Genomic DNA, 15,575 nt, shown 5'->3' with positions numbered 1-15,575 from the left:
GCCATGTAGTGGTTCTACCGCCATATCTGTTAACAACAACCAGAAAGTTAATGGTGCCTATAATGTGCCACTCTCCGATTCTGAAACTAAATAGGAACAGTTGAAATCTGGAAAGTATAAATTGTTTCAGTCAGTTTTACCAAATAGGGATAAAGATGAGGAGGGAAAACCGGTAACACAAAGAATAGTGCACATACATTAAACCAACTCAGAAGATTGAACCATCAGCAGCACAGGTTGTTGAAGGTAGTCATGCAAAGGGCAAGAGAGAATGTAAAGTTAGAGGGGTTGAAGAATGTTCACTGATTATAAATGAAGCAAATATTTCGCTCAGCATTGACAATACTATTTGCAGTTTGGTTGCAGAAGATGCTTGAAATTGGGGCTGGTTTAGCACACTGGGCTAAATAGCTGGCTTTTAAAGCAGACCCAGGCAGGCCAGCAGCGTAGGTTCAATTCCCGTAACAGCCTCCCCGAACAGGCGCCGGAATGTGGCGACTGGGGGCTTTTCACAGTAACTTCATTTGAAGCCTATTTGTGACAATAAGCGATTTTCAAATTTGGGTAAACATTGGGCAAACCGAAAGGACCGACACGAGAGACTGAAAGAGTATAGCGCCAGGGGGCACTCTATTAACCAAACCTAATCTAGACTTATGAAACTCTGAACCACCAAAGCCACACAAGAGAGGCAGTGACATAGTGGTATTGTCACTGGACTAGTAACGCAGACGGCCAGGGTAATGCTCCGGAGACCCTAGCTCGAATCCTGCCTCTGCAGATGAAGTTCGAATTCAATAAAAAAGTCTAATGACGACCATTGCCAATTGTCATAAAAAACACACCTGGATCACTAATGTCTTTTATTATTATTAATTATCATTATTATTGTCACAAGTAGACTTACATTAATGCTGCAATGAAGTTACTGTGAAAATCCTCTAGTTGCCACATTCCAACACCAGTTCGGCTACACTGAGGGAGAATTCAGAATGTCCAATTCACCTAACAGCACGTCTTTTGGGATTTGTGGGAGGAAACCGGAGAACAGGTGGAAACTCACGCAGACACGGGGAGAACGCGCAGACTCCGCACAGACAGTGACCCAAGCCAGGAATCGAACCTGGGACCCTGGCGCTGTGAAGCAACAGTGCTAACCATCGTGCCTTCCTTACCACTCTGGCTTACACATGACTCCAGATTCACAACAATGTGGTTGACTCGGGCAGCTTGCATCTTTAATTCAAATGGAAGGATCCAGGAGGCTGTGCTGTTTTAGACTGATTGACATCAGTGATGACTCGGTTTGATTGATTGGGTGGGTGGTCAATGAATTGGCACAAAAGGTTGTGCGCTGCCTGGTAACAGCTGATGATTGGATCTTATCCCACTGAAATGATTCAGAGACTCAAGGAGCTTTCAGTTTCGTTTTGGCAAAGGGGAGGAGTTCCAGGCAAATCTGTTGCTAACTGTCTCCCAAAAGGTCCAGCTAAATCATCTCCATAAGACCACCGTCAGGGCTGACTTGCTCTCCAACCAGACTGGGTGACATTCTCTTGAGACTGCAAAGACTCGTCATCAAACCACGAGCTGAAAGCCCAATTTGATAAGAAATAAAACATTTCTCCATAAAGCCTGCTGCCAGTAAGTAGCAAATTTTCTAACCTGAATGAATGACTCTGCATATACCAGCTGCAAACCACAGACTTTATCAACCAGTGTGCTGAAGGACTGCCTTTTGAAGCAAAGACTCTTCTGACCTGCTTCATTATTTTTACCCCTTCCCCACCCACCACCCCCTCTGTGTTTGTTTGTCTTGTGATGGGATAGTGAAATGGAGGGTGGGATAGTGAAATGGGGTAGAGGTCAGCTTATTGTTATTCAGTTGTGTTTATTGCACATTTCATGATCATCCTTGTTATAAATAAACAGTAATTGTGTTTCAGCTTACTAACCTGGTGACTGTAATTAGTGGGCAGTTAATGGCCAAAGGTTTCCAGAATCTAAAAAAAGAATTATTGGTTAATTCACTGGTAGTGAGACTCCAGGGCATGTGGGGCTAGAATTCACCTCGCACTTGCCCAAGGTGGCATAAAGTGCTGAAGACTTGTGCTCCAGAACTTGCCGCGCCAACACTGGCATCTATCAGGCAATATGGAAATTGCTCAGGTAAAGAAACAGGACAAATTTAACGCAGCCAATTATTGCGCCATCAGTCTGCTCTCGGTCATCAGTAAAGTGATGGAAGGATTCATCAACTGTGTTATCAAGCAGCACTTACTCAGCAATAACCTGCTCACGGACACTCAGTTTGGGTTCAGCCAGGGTCACTCAGCTCCTGACCTCATTACAGCCTCAGTTCAAACATGGACAAAAGAGCTGAATGCCAGTGGTGAGGGGAGAGACTGCCCTTGACATCAAGGCAGTATTTAATCCAGACAGGCATCAAGGAGCCCTAGCTAAACTGGAGTCAATGGGAATCAGGGGGAAAACTCTCCGCTGGTTGGAGTCATACCCGGCACAAAGGAAGATGGTTGTGGTGGTTGGAGGTCAGTCATCTGAGCTCCAGGACATCACTGTAAGAGTTCCTCATGGTAGTGTCCTCGGCCCAGCCATCTTCAGCTGATTTATCAATGACCTCCCTTCCGTCAGAAGGTCAGAAGTGGGGATGTTTGCTGATGACTGAATAATGTTCAGCACCATTCTCAACTCCTCAGATAATGAAGCAGTCCCTGTCCAAATGCAGCAAGACCTGGACAATATCCAGGCCTGGGCTGACAAATAACATTGGCACCACACAAGTGCCAGGCAATGATAACCTCTAACGAAAAATAATCTAACCACTTGACATTCAATGGCATTCTCATCGCTGAATCCCCCACTATCAACATCCTGGGGAAATTGATTTACTTCCTGTTAAACTACTATTTGCTATGGCTCCTCTTAATATTTAATACAGATTGTTATTGCAAATGAAATTTGCAACCAAAATATGGACTTGCCATATAAATACTGTGGCTACCAGAGAAGGAGGCGGTGGCATAGTGGTATTGTCACGGGACTAGTAAAGCAGACACCCTGGGTACTGCCCTGGAGAAATCCCACCAGGGCAAATGGTGAAATTTGATTTCTATAAAAACAAACCTGAAATTTAAAAAGAGGTATAATGACAACCATGAAACCGTTGTCGTAAAATAACATCTGATTCACTAATATCCTTTCGGGAAGGAGATCTGCCGTCCTTACCTGGTCTGGCTGACATCACTCCAGACCCATAGCAATGTGGTTGAATCTTAAAAGGCCACTCAGTTCGAGGGCAATTAGCTGGACAATAAATGCTGGCCTTGCCCGCGACGCCCACATCCCAAGAACAAAGAAGAAAAAAAGCAGGTCAAAGACTAGGAATCCTACGATGGGGAACTCGCCTCCTGACTCCCCCCAAAGCCTGCGCACCATCTATAAGGCACAAGTCAGGAGGGTAATGGAATACTCTCCACTTGCCTGGATGAGTGCAGCTCCAACAACACACAAGGATAACACAGCCCCGCTTGATAGACAAACATTCACTTCCTCCACCACCAATGCAGTCGTGTGCACCATCTACAAGACGTGCTGCAGAAACTCACCAAGGCTCCTCAGGCAGCACCTTTCAAATCATTACTGTCTCGAAGGACAAAGGCGTTAGACACATGGGAAAACTCATCACTTGGAAGCCACAAACCACCCTGACTTGGAAATATGTCGGCCACGATAGTGACGTCTTGACAAACACATCAATAATAATCGCTTATTGTCACAAGTTGGCTTCAATGAAGTTACTGTGAAAAGTCCCTAGTCGCCACATTCCGGCGCCTGTTCGGGGAGCCCAGTACGGGAATTGAACCCACGCTGCTGCCTTGTTCTGCATTACAAGCCACTTATTTAGCTCACTGTGCTAAACCAGCCACAATAGGATGGGAATAGAGGGATACAGATCCCGTAAATGTAGAAGATTTTAGTTTAGACGGGCAGCACGGTCGGCGCAGGCTTGGAGGGCCGAAGGGCCTGTTCATGTGCTGTACTTTTCTTTGTTCTTTTGTTCCTTCATTATCACTGGGTCAAAATCCTGGAACTCCCTAACACCACATGGACTACAGCGGTTCAAGGCAGCTCACCACCACCTTCTCAAGGGCAATAAATGTTGGTCTAGCAGTGATTCCACATCCTATGAATGAATGGGCACCACGATGGCAGTGGCTCGATTCTGGCCTCGGGTGACTGTGCGGAGTCTGCACGTGCTCCCAGTGTCTACATTGGTTTCCTCCGGGTGCTCCGGTTTCATCCCACAGTCCAAAGATGTGTAGGTTAGGTGGATTGTTAAGTAATGGGTTAACAGACATTCCAATTAGTTGTCTCATTTATGTTAAGTATCCAATAATTGACACTGATATGTAAAGGGACTTCAGGTGGCCTCTGTGTCAGGTGATGTGATGATAGAGTTTTGTGCAGAGTCTGTTGAAGTAAATTAGAGGTTTGTGGAAAAGGAGCAGAACCTTTGACTCTTTATACAACTGCAGCTAAACAAATGGTAGCAGAGGATGGTTGCTGTGCAGATGTGAAGGGTTGAAAGATACAACTTTTCCTGATCAAACTAAGGGGAGTGAGAGAGAAGAAAAAAACCCAAAGATATATGGCTGAACCCAGGTTAAAGATGGCCGGATATTACTACCCTCCACTTATTTTCTGAAAGGAGATCGTACGACCAATGGAGAAGTGCAGTAGTTATGTGGACTAAGGTAACTTGCCTTGGGAAAAGAGAAAGCAAGGTATGGCATTGGCTCTTTCTGTACCTTATGACAGTAAAATCCAGAGCAAAGTGTTTTCGGAGCTGGAATTGGAAGAGTTAGTCTGCAGACCTTCTTCTGAGTCTATTACATTATTATGGATAAGATTTACAAGAAAGATGACTTGTTAAGTGCGTATGAAGCATGGTCGGATTTTGATAAGTTCTGGAAAATGGAGGATATCTCCATGGGAGACTATATAATGGAATGTGGCAGACTATATAAAAGGCTGCAGAAACACAACCTGGAATTTCCACAGTCTGTGTTGGCCTTTAAATTTTTATTTATTTTTTATAAATGTTTTTATTCTCCATTCTCACATTTTCCTTCAAAATTTACACCCCACCCACAAACAGTAAATGGTAACAAATACAAAATCAATCCCCTTAACAATAACAACGATCCCATTCTCCCACCACCCCAAACAACGACCCACCTGTCAATATATGCATCCAATAAAACAAACCCTCCCATGGTGGAAACAAAAAGCAAAGGAGAAAAAGAAAAAGGAGTCCGGGACCGCCCATGGTCACCATTAACCTATAGAGTCCACTCTCTCCACCCCCCCCCCCCCCCCCCCACACACTCAACGCCATCCAACCTCTGAAAGAGTACCGTACATGATACCCAAGAATTGGAACCCCCCCTCTCCACTGCCTCTTGTAAAACTCCTCCCCCCAACCTCTGTTCCTTCCCCCCCCCCAACTTTCCACCCCGGCTCGACCACTCGGACCCTGTTCTGCCAAGCTCCGATGGCCGCAGCCCCTCCCCCCACCTCACTCCCGTTCACTGGCCGGCTTAAACCGGCCAGCGTGGAGGCCCCCGCCCGGGCCCCTTTCCCGGCCCTAGGAAAGCCCAGAAATCCCCTTTTAGCACACAAACCCCGCATATCCACCACAACCCCAAAGAGCCCTCATTTCGAGTGAAAGTCCCAAATATATACATTGGCTCTTTTAGCCCATACACCCGCACGCAGTGAAACAAAAAAGAAAACACAGTCACGAGGTTACATCGGCACATGGCCATTTCTCAGTTCTGCCACAGTCCTTCTGCCTTCGCAAACTCCTCCGCTGCTTCCGCCGTTCCAAAATAAAAGTCCTTGAGCTTGTAAGTCACCCTCAGCTTCGCTGGATATACAATGCCGCACTGCACCTTGCTAATGTACAGTGCCCTCTGCACCCGGTTGAAGGCAGCCCGCCTCCTCGCCGGCTCCACGTATACCAGCTCCAGCCCACTGCACCACCCACTTCTGCTTTTCCTAGCACAGGACCTTCTCCTTCACACTGTACCTATGGAAGCACAGAGTCACTACCCTTGGCGGCTCACTCGCCTTTGGTACAGGCCTCCACGACCAATGAGCCCGATCCAGTTCATAATGGATATCGGGATATCCCCCAATAGTTTCGCCAGCATCGCGGCAAAAGACTCAGTCGGCCTCGGTCCTTCAACTCCTTCGGGCAGCCCCACAATCCTCAAATTCTGTCGCCTGGATCGGTTTTCCATTTTTCCTCGCAGATCCTTGTTAATCTCCATCACCGTCCGCATTTCCTTCCCCAGGTCTTTTGGTACCTCATCTATCTTGGTGTTTTAAAAAAAAAGTCTTATTAGGTTACTCCTCGTTGCTGGCCTCGAACAGGTTTTGGAACAGACCGACAAACTGCCCCCACTTATCCAGGAACCTTCCTCTGACCCTCGGGTGGCGTACTTAATCTTCTCCAGGTGGAGAAATTCCGAAAGGTCAGGGAGCCAGTCTGCAGTTGTGGGTGGTGCTGTCGATCGCCAGCCGAGCAGGATTCTCCGGCGTGCGATTAGGGAAGCGAAAGCAAGGGCATTGGCCCCTTCCCCATGTGTAGCTCTGGCTGCTCCGATACCCCGAAGATTGCCACAATTGGGCATGGCTTCAGACTCACCCCCACAACCTTGGACATTGCCTCGGAGAAGATTGTCCAGAACCCAGCAAGCTTGGGGCAAGCCCAAAACATGTGGGTGTGGTTGGCCGGGCCCCTCTGGCACTGCTCACATTTGTCCTCCACCTCTGGGAAGAACCTGCTCATTCAGGTTCTAGTCATGTGCGCTCTGTGCACCACTTTGAGCTGCATTAGGCTTAGCCGTGCGCAGGAGGAGGTGGAGCTCACCCTGCTCAGTGCTTCGCTCCAGAGTCCCCATCCTACCTCTGTCCCCAGTTCGTGCTCCCATTTTTGTCTGGTCTCGTCCAGTGGAGTCCAGGCTCTGTCCAGTAGCTGTCCGTATATTTTCCCACATAGACCCCCCTTCTCGTTGCTTGTGCCTATCGGGTCCTCTAGTAGTGTGCTTTCTGGAGCCCCGGGGTACCCTACCATCTCTTTGCGGAGGAAGTGTTTTATTTGGAGGCGTCTCATTTCCTGTCCTTTTGCTAGCCTCCACTTCCTCGTCAGTTCGTCCCCGACCGTCAATGTGCCCCCGTCCCCCTTCCATCTTTTGAAGGTGGTACCAGCATGGCTGGGGGAAATCTGTGATTACTGCATATGGGAGCCATGGGGGACATTTTGGCTATCCCGAAGTGTTGTCTCAGCTGGGTCCATGTTCTCAGCGTGGCCTCTACCACTGGGCTCGTTGTGTATCTTGTTGAGGAGGATAGGAGTGCGGTTGTGGCAAGGACCCGGAGGGTAGTTCCTTTAAAGGATGCCTCCTCCATTTGTACCCAATCTGTGTTGGGTTCTTGTACCCATCCCCTCACTCTTTCTGCCGTTGCTGCCCAGTGGTAGTATTGTAGGTTTGGTGAGGCCAAACCCCCTTTGATTTTCCTTCTTTGCAGTGTCTGTTTGGGAATTCTCGGGTTCTTGCCCCCCCACACAAACGCCATGATTAGACTGTCTATGTTTTGGAAAAAGGCCTTGGGGATGAAGATCGGAATGGATCTAAACAGGAAGAGGAACCTTGGCAGTACGTTCATCTTGATCGTCTGCACTCTACCCGCCAGGGAGAGTGGGAGTGAGCCCAACCTTTGAAGGTCTCTTCTTACTTCCTCCACCAGGCTGGTCAGGTTCCACTTGTGGATCTGTGTCCAGTCTCTGGCTATCTGGATCCCCAGGTAGCGGAATCTATTCTGGGCTGTTTTGAACAGGAGCCCCTCCAGCTCTCTCCCTCCCCCGTTTGGGTTCACTGGGAATGCCTCGCTTTTGCCCAGGTTAAGTTTGTAGCCCGAGAAGGTTCCAAACTCTTTCAGTATTTGTAGTATTGCCTTCAGTCCCTCCTGTGGCTTCGAGACATAGAGGAGCAGGTCATCTGCATAGAGTGGGACTCGGTGCTCACTGTCTCCTCTCCGGATTCCCTTCCAGCTTTTTGCGTCCCGCAGGACTATCGCCAGGGGTTCGATCGCTAGCGCGAACAAGAGTGGGGACAGGGGGCAGCCCGGTCTTGTTCCTCTCTGCAGCTGGAAGTATTCAGAGCTGGTGGTGTTAATTCAGACGCTCGCTTTGGGAGCATTGTACAGGAGCCTCACCCAGGCGGTGAACCCTGCTCCTAGCCCAAACCGTTTGGCCAGGGATTTTAACGACATTGTGGCCATGGACCTTAAGATCTGGGATGAAGCCAATAATATATTTATTTTGCATTTTGTAGATTTAGCAACCAGATTTAGTCAATCAACGATTGTACGAAGTAAAGAAAAGAAAGTAATTCTGGATCAAATCGTGGAAATAGGGACAGGAATGGGCCCACCGGCAAAATTCCTTCCGGACAATGGGGGGAATTTGCTAATGATGAGTTTAGGGATATGTGTGAAAACGTAAATATCACAGTTCTGAATACAGCTGCGGAAAGCCCATTTAGTAATGGTGTGTGTGAAAGAAACCATGCGATAATAGATGACATGCTCTGGAAAATTTTGGCAGAGGGACCAAACTGCAAGCTAAATTCAGTTTTAGCATGGGCGGTACATGCAAAGAATTCATTGCAGATGGTTGGGGGCTGTAGTCCCTATCGATTGGTGTTTGGTAAAAATAGTAAAATTCTGTCCATTTTGGATGACCAGTCTCCAGCTTGGGAGGGGACTACAATTAGCTCTGTCTTTGCTGAGCATTTAAATGCATTATATAGCAGTAGAAAAGCTTTTTTGGAAGCAGAAGTCTCTGAAAGAATTCGCAGAGCTTTGAAGCATAATGTACGGCCATCAAATACTGTTTTTCAGCAAGGAGACATAGTATACTATAAGAGAGACAATGTTAATGAATAGAAAGGCCCAGGGAAGATCATAGGCATAGATGGCAAAACAATTATTTTGCAACATGGTAATCAAACTGGGGGCAGCACGGTAGCATGGTGGTTAGCACAATAGCTTCACAGCTCTAGGGTCCCAGGTTCGATTCCCGGCTTGGGTCACTGTCTGTGTGGAGTCTGCACGTTCTCCCCGTGTGTGCGTGGGTTTCCTCCGGGGGCTCCGGTTTCCTCCCACAGTCCAAAGATGTGCAGGTTAGGTGGATTGGCCATGCTAAATTGCCCTTAGTGTCCAAAATTGCCCTTAGTGTTGGGTGGGGTTACTGGGTTATGGGGATAGGGTGGAGGTGTGGACTTAGGTAGGGTGCTCTTTCAAAGAGCCGGTGCAGACTCGATGGGCCGAATGGCCTCCTTCTGCACTGTAAATTCTATCTATGAAACTGTTAGGGTACATTCATCAAGGATAATGGGTACAGCGTACAGATTACAAATTTTCAAATTTAGGTAGAGCAGACAGACATGACGAGGAACCAGGGTCATCTGGTACGCACGTGTTACAGAACTATAGAAAATAGTACACAGAAAATACAGCACAGAACAGGCCCTTCAGCCCACGATGTTGTGCCGAACGTTTCTCCAAGATTAAGGAAAAATTAATCTACACCCCATCATTCTACCGTAATCCATGTACCTATCCAATAGCCGCTTGAAGGTCCCTAATGTTTCCAACTAAACTACTTCCACAGGCACTGCATTCCATGCCCCCACTACTCTCTGGGTAAAGAACCTACCTCTGACATCCCCCCTATATCTTCCACCATTCGCCTTAAATTTATGTTCCCTTGTAAGTAATGGTTTGTTCCACCCGGGGAAAAAGTCTCTGACTGTCTACTCTACCTATTCCCCTGATCATCTTATAAACTTCTATCAAGTCGATTCATTCTTCTCCGTTCTAATGAGAAAAGGCCTAGCACTCTCAACCTTTCCTCGTCAGACCTATTCTCCATTCCAGGCAACATCCTGGTAAATCTCCTTTGTATCTTTTCCAAAGCTTCCACATCCTTCCTAAAATGAGGCGACCAGAACTACACACAGATCTCCAAATGTGGCCGTACCAAGGTTTTGTACAGCTGCATCATCACCTCACGGCTCTTAAATTCAATCCCTCTGTTAATGAACGCTAGCACACCATAGGCCTTCTTCACAGCTCTATCCACTTTAGTGGCAACTTTCAAAGATCTATGAACATAGACCCCAAGATCGCTCTGCTCCTCCACATTGCCAAGAACCCTACCATTAACCCTGTATTCCGCATTCATATTTGAAATTAAATGAAAATCGCTTATTGTCACAAGTAGGCTTCAAATGAAGTTACTGTGAAAAGCCCGCAGTCCGGCGCCTGTTCGGGGAGGCTGGTACGGGAATTGAACCGTGCTGCTGGCCTGCCTTGGTCTGCTTTAAAAGCCAGCGATTTAGCCCAGTTTTCTAAACCAGCCCCAGTCCCCAAAACAGACCTTACACTTTTCAGGGTTAAACGCCAACTGCCACTTCTCAGCCCAGCTCTGCATCCTATCTATGTCTCTTTGCAGCCGACAACAGCCCTCCTCACTATCCACAACTCCACCAATCTTCGTATCGTCTGCAAATTTACTGACCCATCCTTCAACTCCCTCATCCAAGTCATTAATGAAAATCACATACAGCAGAGGACCCAGAACTGATCCCTGCGGTACGCCACTGGTAACTGGGCTCCAGGCTGAATATTTGCCATCCACCACCACTGGCCAAATTTTACACTATCCGTGCCTCCTTACTTTCTGCAGAAGCCTACCATGGGGAACCTTATCAAATGCCTTACTAAAATCCATGTACACTACATCCATTGCTTTACCTTCATCCATGCGCTTGGTCACCTCCTCAAAGAATTCAATAAGACTTGTGAGGCGAGACCTACCCCATACAAATCTGTGCTGACTATCCCTAATCAAGCAGTGTCTTTCCAGATGCTCAGAAATCCTATCCCTCAGTTCCCTTTCCATTACTTTGCCTACCACCGAAGAAAGACTAACTGGCCTGTAATTCCCAGGATTATCCCTATTCCCTTTTTTGAACAGGGGCACGACATTCGCCACTCTCCAATCGACTGGTACCACCCCTGTTGACAGTGAGGACGAAAAGATCATTGCCAACGGCTCTGCAATTTCATCTCTTGCTTCCCATAGAATCCTTGGATATATCCCGTCAGGCCCGGGGGACTTGTCTATCCTCAAGTTTTTCAAAATGCCTAACTATGAGGACTAGTTAACTGATATAGACAGGGTTTCTGTAGAGGAACACAACACTTCTGACGATTTAGAACAGACCATTTTTCCAAAAGGATAACTGCCAAAAGTTGGTACAAAAGTGACATACTTGCCTTAAGGGACTAGTCAATGGAAGGATGCAACTGTTATTAGTAGAGCAGGGAAGGCCACTGGAAAGTATAAACACTGGTTGAATGTACAACATTCAGGGGATGGAGTCAAGACGATGGATTGGGAACATGAAGTTCAAAAATGGAGGGCACAGAAACGCAGTGCCAGTTCAGATAGTACATCGGTTAGTGAACAGGTCCGCATGAAAAGGTCGAAAACTATTGAAAGGACATCCCACAGCAGAAGGGAAAGATCAAGCGGTAGCAGTACAGAACAAGATACCAGGCGGGAGGGGGGACGTAGTTTATCAAGGTCTCCAAATACTAATAGGAGTAGAAGCCCACATGCACATGAGATTTTGGTGGCTTCCAATAAGTTTGATGAAAAAGTTATCAAAGATGCCAAACAGCAAGAACTGAATAGTTGGAGTGAATTTGGGGTATACACGGAAGTACCGGATAGGGGACAAAGAGCTCGATCCCACAGATGGATTTGCATGGAAAAGGTTCTTCCGGATGGAACTTATAAGGCAAAGGCCAGGCTTGTGGTGAGGGGATTTAAAGAAAACTTAGAAGATTAGGATTTAAGGGTAGATTCACCTACTGCAGTAGAGGTTATTTTAAAGATTTTCTTGGCTCTATTAGCCACAAAGGCATGGGAATGCAAATCTATAGATATAGATCATCAGCTCCAGAGACATTTTTCTCCGTCCTCCTAAAGAAGCAGCTAATACAGAAGGGGCACTCTGGAAGTTGAACAAATATGGATATGGATTAAATGATGCATCTAGAGTCTGGTATTTTTTTGGTAAGGTCAGTTTTGTTAAAGTTAGGCTGTGGCCAGTTGAAAGCAGATCCGGCAATGTTTTACTGACACCATAAAGGGAACCTTTCTGGCATCTTTATGATGCATGTCGATGATTTTTTGTGGGGTGGGACTAGTGATTTTGTCATCTCTGGTTTGAGGAAAGAATTCAGGTTGGAAATCAGGCTTCCGGTGCAATTCATAGAATCATAGAATTTACAGTGCAGAAGGAGGCCGTTCGGCCCATCGAGTCTGCACTGGCTCTTGGAAAGAGCACCCTACCCAAGGTCAACAACTCCACCCTATCCCTATAACCCAGTAACCCCACCCAACACTAAGGGCAATTTTGGACACTAAGGGCAATTTATCATGGCCAATCCACCTAACCTGCACATCTTTGGACTGTGGGAGGAAACCGGAGCACCCGGAGGAAACCCACGCACACACGGGGAGAATGTGTAGACTCCGCACAGACAGTGACCCAAGCCAGAATCGAACCTGGGACCCTGGAGCTGTGAAGCAATTGTGCTATCCACAATGCTACCGTGCTGCCCTGTAATATATTGGACTGGAAATCGGACAAACAAAGAAAATAAGGAGAGTGGTCAAAAGCACTTTGGCTGCTGAGATGTTAAGCCTTGTAGAGGCGGTGGATATGGCCTTTTATATATCAGATATTGACAGAAATTTGGGGATATGGGGAATTGGGTAATATACCTATTGACTGTCACATTCACAATAAATCCCTGTGGGAAAATTTGCACTCTACAAAAAGTGTCAATGAAAAAAGGTTAAGAATAGACATCGCAAGTTTGAAGCACATGTTGGACAGAGGGGAGATAGCAAAAATTAAATGGGTTGACAGTAGCTATCAATTGTCAGACTGTTTTACAAAAAGAGGAGCGAGCTCACAAACTTTTGGATATTGAAGTTTCTGTGACCTTTTTTTTCTTCCAAAAATAAAAAAAGGGGAGAAATTGCATGAATAATTAATGAATGAATATCGCTTATTGTCACAAGTAGGCTTCAATGAAGTTACTGTGAAAAGCCCCTAGTCGCCACATTCCAGTGCCTGTTCGGAGAGGCTGGTACAGGAGGTGTTTTTGAGTTTCTTGTAATTTTGTTTTCACCTAATTATTTTTTTCAAGGAAGGGGAGACTGTTAAGTAATGGGTTAAGAGACATTCCAATTAATTGACTCATTTATGTTAAGTATCCAATAATTGACACTGATATGTAAAGGGATTCAGGTGGCCTTTGTGTCAGGTGATGTGATGATAGAGTTTTGTGCAGAGTCTGTTGAAGTAAACTAAAGGTTTGTGGAAAAGGAGCAGAACCGTTGACTCTTTATACAACAGCAGCTAAACGTATAACAGGATTCGCCATGGCAAATGCACAGGGCTACGGGGAATATGGTGGGGGTGTGGGGTTAAGTAGAGTGCTCATTCAGAGGGCCAGTGCAGGCTTGATGGGCCAAATGGCCTCCTTCTGCACTTACGGAAAAAAAACAAATGGGTGACTTTACTCTAACTCAAGAATAGAACAAAGAAATGTACAGCACAGGAACAGGCCCTTCGGCCCTCCAAGCCCGTGCCGACCATGCTGCCCGACTAAATTACAATCTTCTACACTTCCTGGGTCCGTATCCCTCTATTCCCATCCTATTCATGTATTTGTCAAGATGCCCCTTAAATGTCACTATCGTCCCTGCTTCCACCACCTCCTCCGGTAGCGAGTTCCAGGCACCCACTACCCTCTGTGTAAAAAAAACTTGCCTCATACATCTACTCTACACCTTGCCCCTCTCACCTTAAACCTATGCCCCCTAGTATTGACCCCTCTACCCTGGGGAAAAGCGTCTATCCACTCTGTCTATGCCCCTCATAATTTTGTAGACCTCTATCAGGTCTCCCCTCAACCTCCTTCGTTCCAGTGAGAACAAACCGAGTTTATTCAACCGCTCCTCATAGCTAATGCCCTCCATACCAGGCAACCTTCTGGTAAATCTCTTCTGCACCCTCTCTAAAGCCGCCACATCCTTCTGGTAGTGTGGCGACCAGAATTGAACACTATACTCCAAGTGTGGCCTAACTAAGGTTCTATACAGCTGCAACATGACTTGCCAATTCTTATACTCAATGCCCCGGCCAGTGAAGGCAAGCATGCCGTATGCCTTCTTGACTACCTTCTCCACATGTGTTGCCCCTTTCAATGACCTGTGGACCTGTACTTCTAGATCTCTTTGACTTTCAATACTCTTGAGGGTTCTACCATTCACTGTATATTCCCTACCTGCATCAATCATCTTAGTGACCTCCTCGAAAAACTCTAGCAAGTGAGTGAGACACGACCTCCCCTTCACAAAACCATGCTGCCTCTCACTAATACGTCCATTTGCTTCCAAATGGGAGTAGATCCTGTCTCGAAGAATTCTCTCCAGTAATTTCCCTACCACTGAAGTAAGGCTCACCGGCGTGTAGTTCCCTGGATTATCCTTGCTACCCTTCTTAAACAGAGGAACAACATTGGCTATTCTCCAGTCCTCCGGGACATCCCCTAAAGACAGTGAGGATCCAAAGATTTCTGTCAAGGCCCCAGCAATTTCCTCTCCAGCCTCCTTCAGTATTCTGGGATAGATCCCATCAGGCCCTGGGGACTTATCTACCTTAATATTTTTTAAGACACCCAACACCTCGTCTTTTTGGATCTCAATGTGACCCAAGCTATCTACACCCCCTTCTCCAGACTCAACATCTACCAATTCCTTCTCTTTGGTGAATACTGATGCAAAGTATTCATTTAGTACCTCGCCCATTTCCTCTGGCTCCACACATAGATTCCCTTGCCTATCCTTCAGTGGGCCAACCCTTTCCCTGGCTACCCTCTTGCTTTTTATGTACGTGTAAAAAGCCTTGGGATTTTCCTTAACCCTATTTGCCAATGACTTCTCGTGAGCCCTTCTAGCCCTCCTGACTCCTTGCTTAAGTTCCTTCCTTCTTTCCTTATATTCCACGCAGGCTTTGTCTGTTCCCAGCCTTTTAGCCCTGACAAATGCCTCCTTTTTCTTTTTGACGAGGCCTACAATATCTCTCGTTATCCAAGGTTCCCGAAAATTGCCGTATTTATCCTTCTTCCTCACAGGTACATGCCGGTCCTGAATTCCTTTCAACTGACACTTGAAAGCCTCCCACATGTCAGATGTTGATTTGCCCTCAAACATCCGCCCCCAATCTATGTTCTTCAGTTCCTGCCTAATATTGTTATAACTAGCCTTCCCCCAATTTAGCACATTCATCCTAGGACCACTCTTATCCTTGTCCACCAGTACTTTAAAACTTACT

General features: G+C 46.6%; 1 protein-coding gene across 3 annotated transcripts in view; it reads right to left on the bottom strand.

Moving 5' to 3' along the window:
• LOC140388652 (transcriptional regulator QRICH1-like) overlaps nt 1–15,575 on the bottom strand; it is a 90,331-nt gene that overhangs the window by 71,448 nt on the left and 3,308 nt on the right. The window contains exon 2 of one of the 3 annotated variants that reach the window (XM_072473125.1): nt 1,956–2,003. The exons of the other annotated variants lie outside the window; for them this stretch is intronic. The gene's annotated coding sequence lies outside the window, so the exon portion shown is untranslated. The remainder of the gene's footprint in view (nt 1–1,955; nt 2,004–15,575) is intronic. 3 annotated transcript variants of the gene reach the window in all.

Source organism: Scyliorhinus torazame, chromosome 13 (genome assembly GCF_047496885.1).
Source record: "Scyliorhinus torazame isolate Kashiwa2021f chromosome 13, sScyTor2.1, whole genome shotgun sequence".
NCBI classification, from domain to species: domain Eukaryota; kingdom Metazoa; phylum Chordata; class Chondrichthyes; order Carcharhiniformes; family Scyliorhinidae; genus Scyliorhinus; species Scyliorhinus torazame.
Note: the sequence above shows the minus strand (reverse complement) of the source record. Positions and strands in the feature narration are given on the sequence as shown.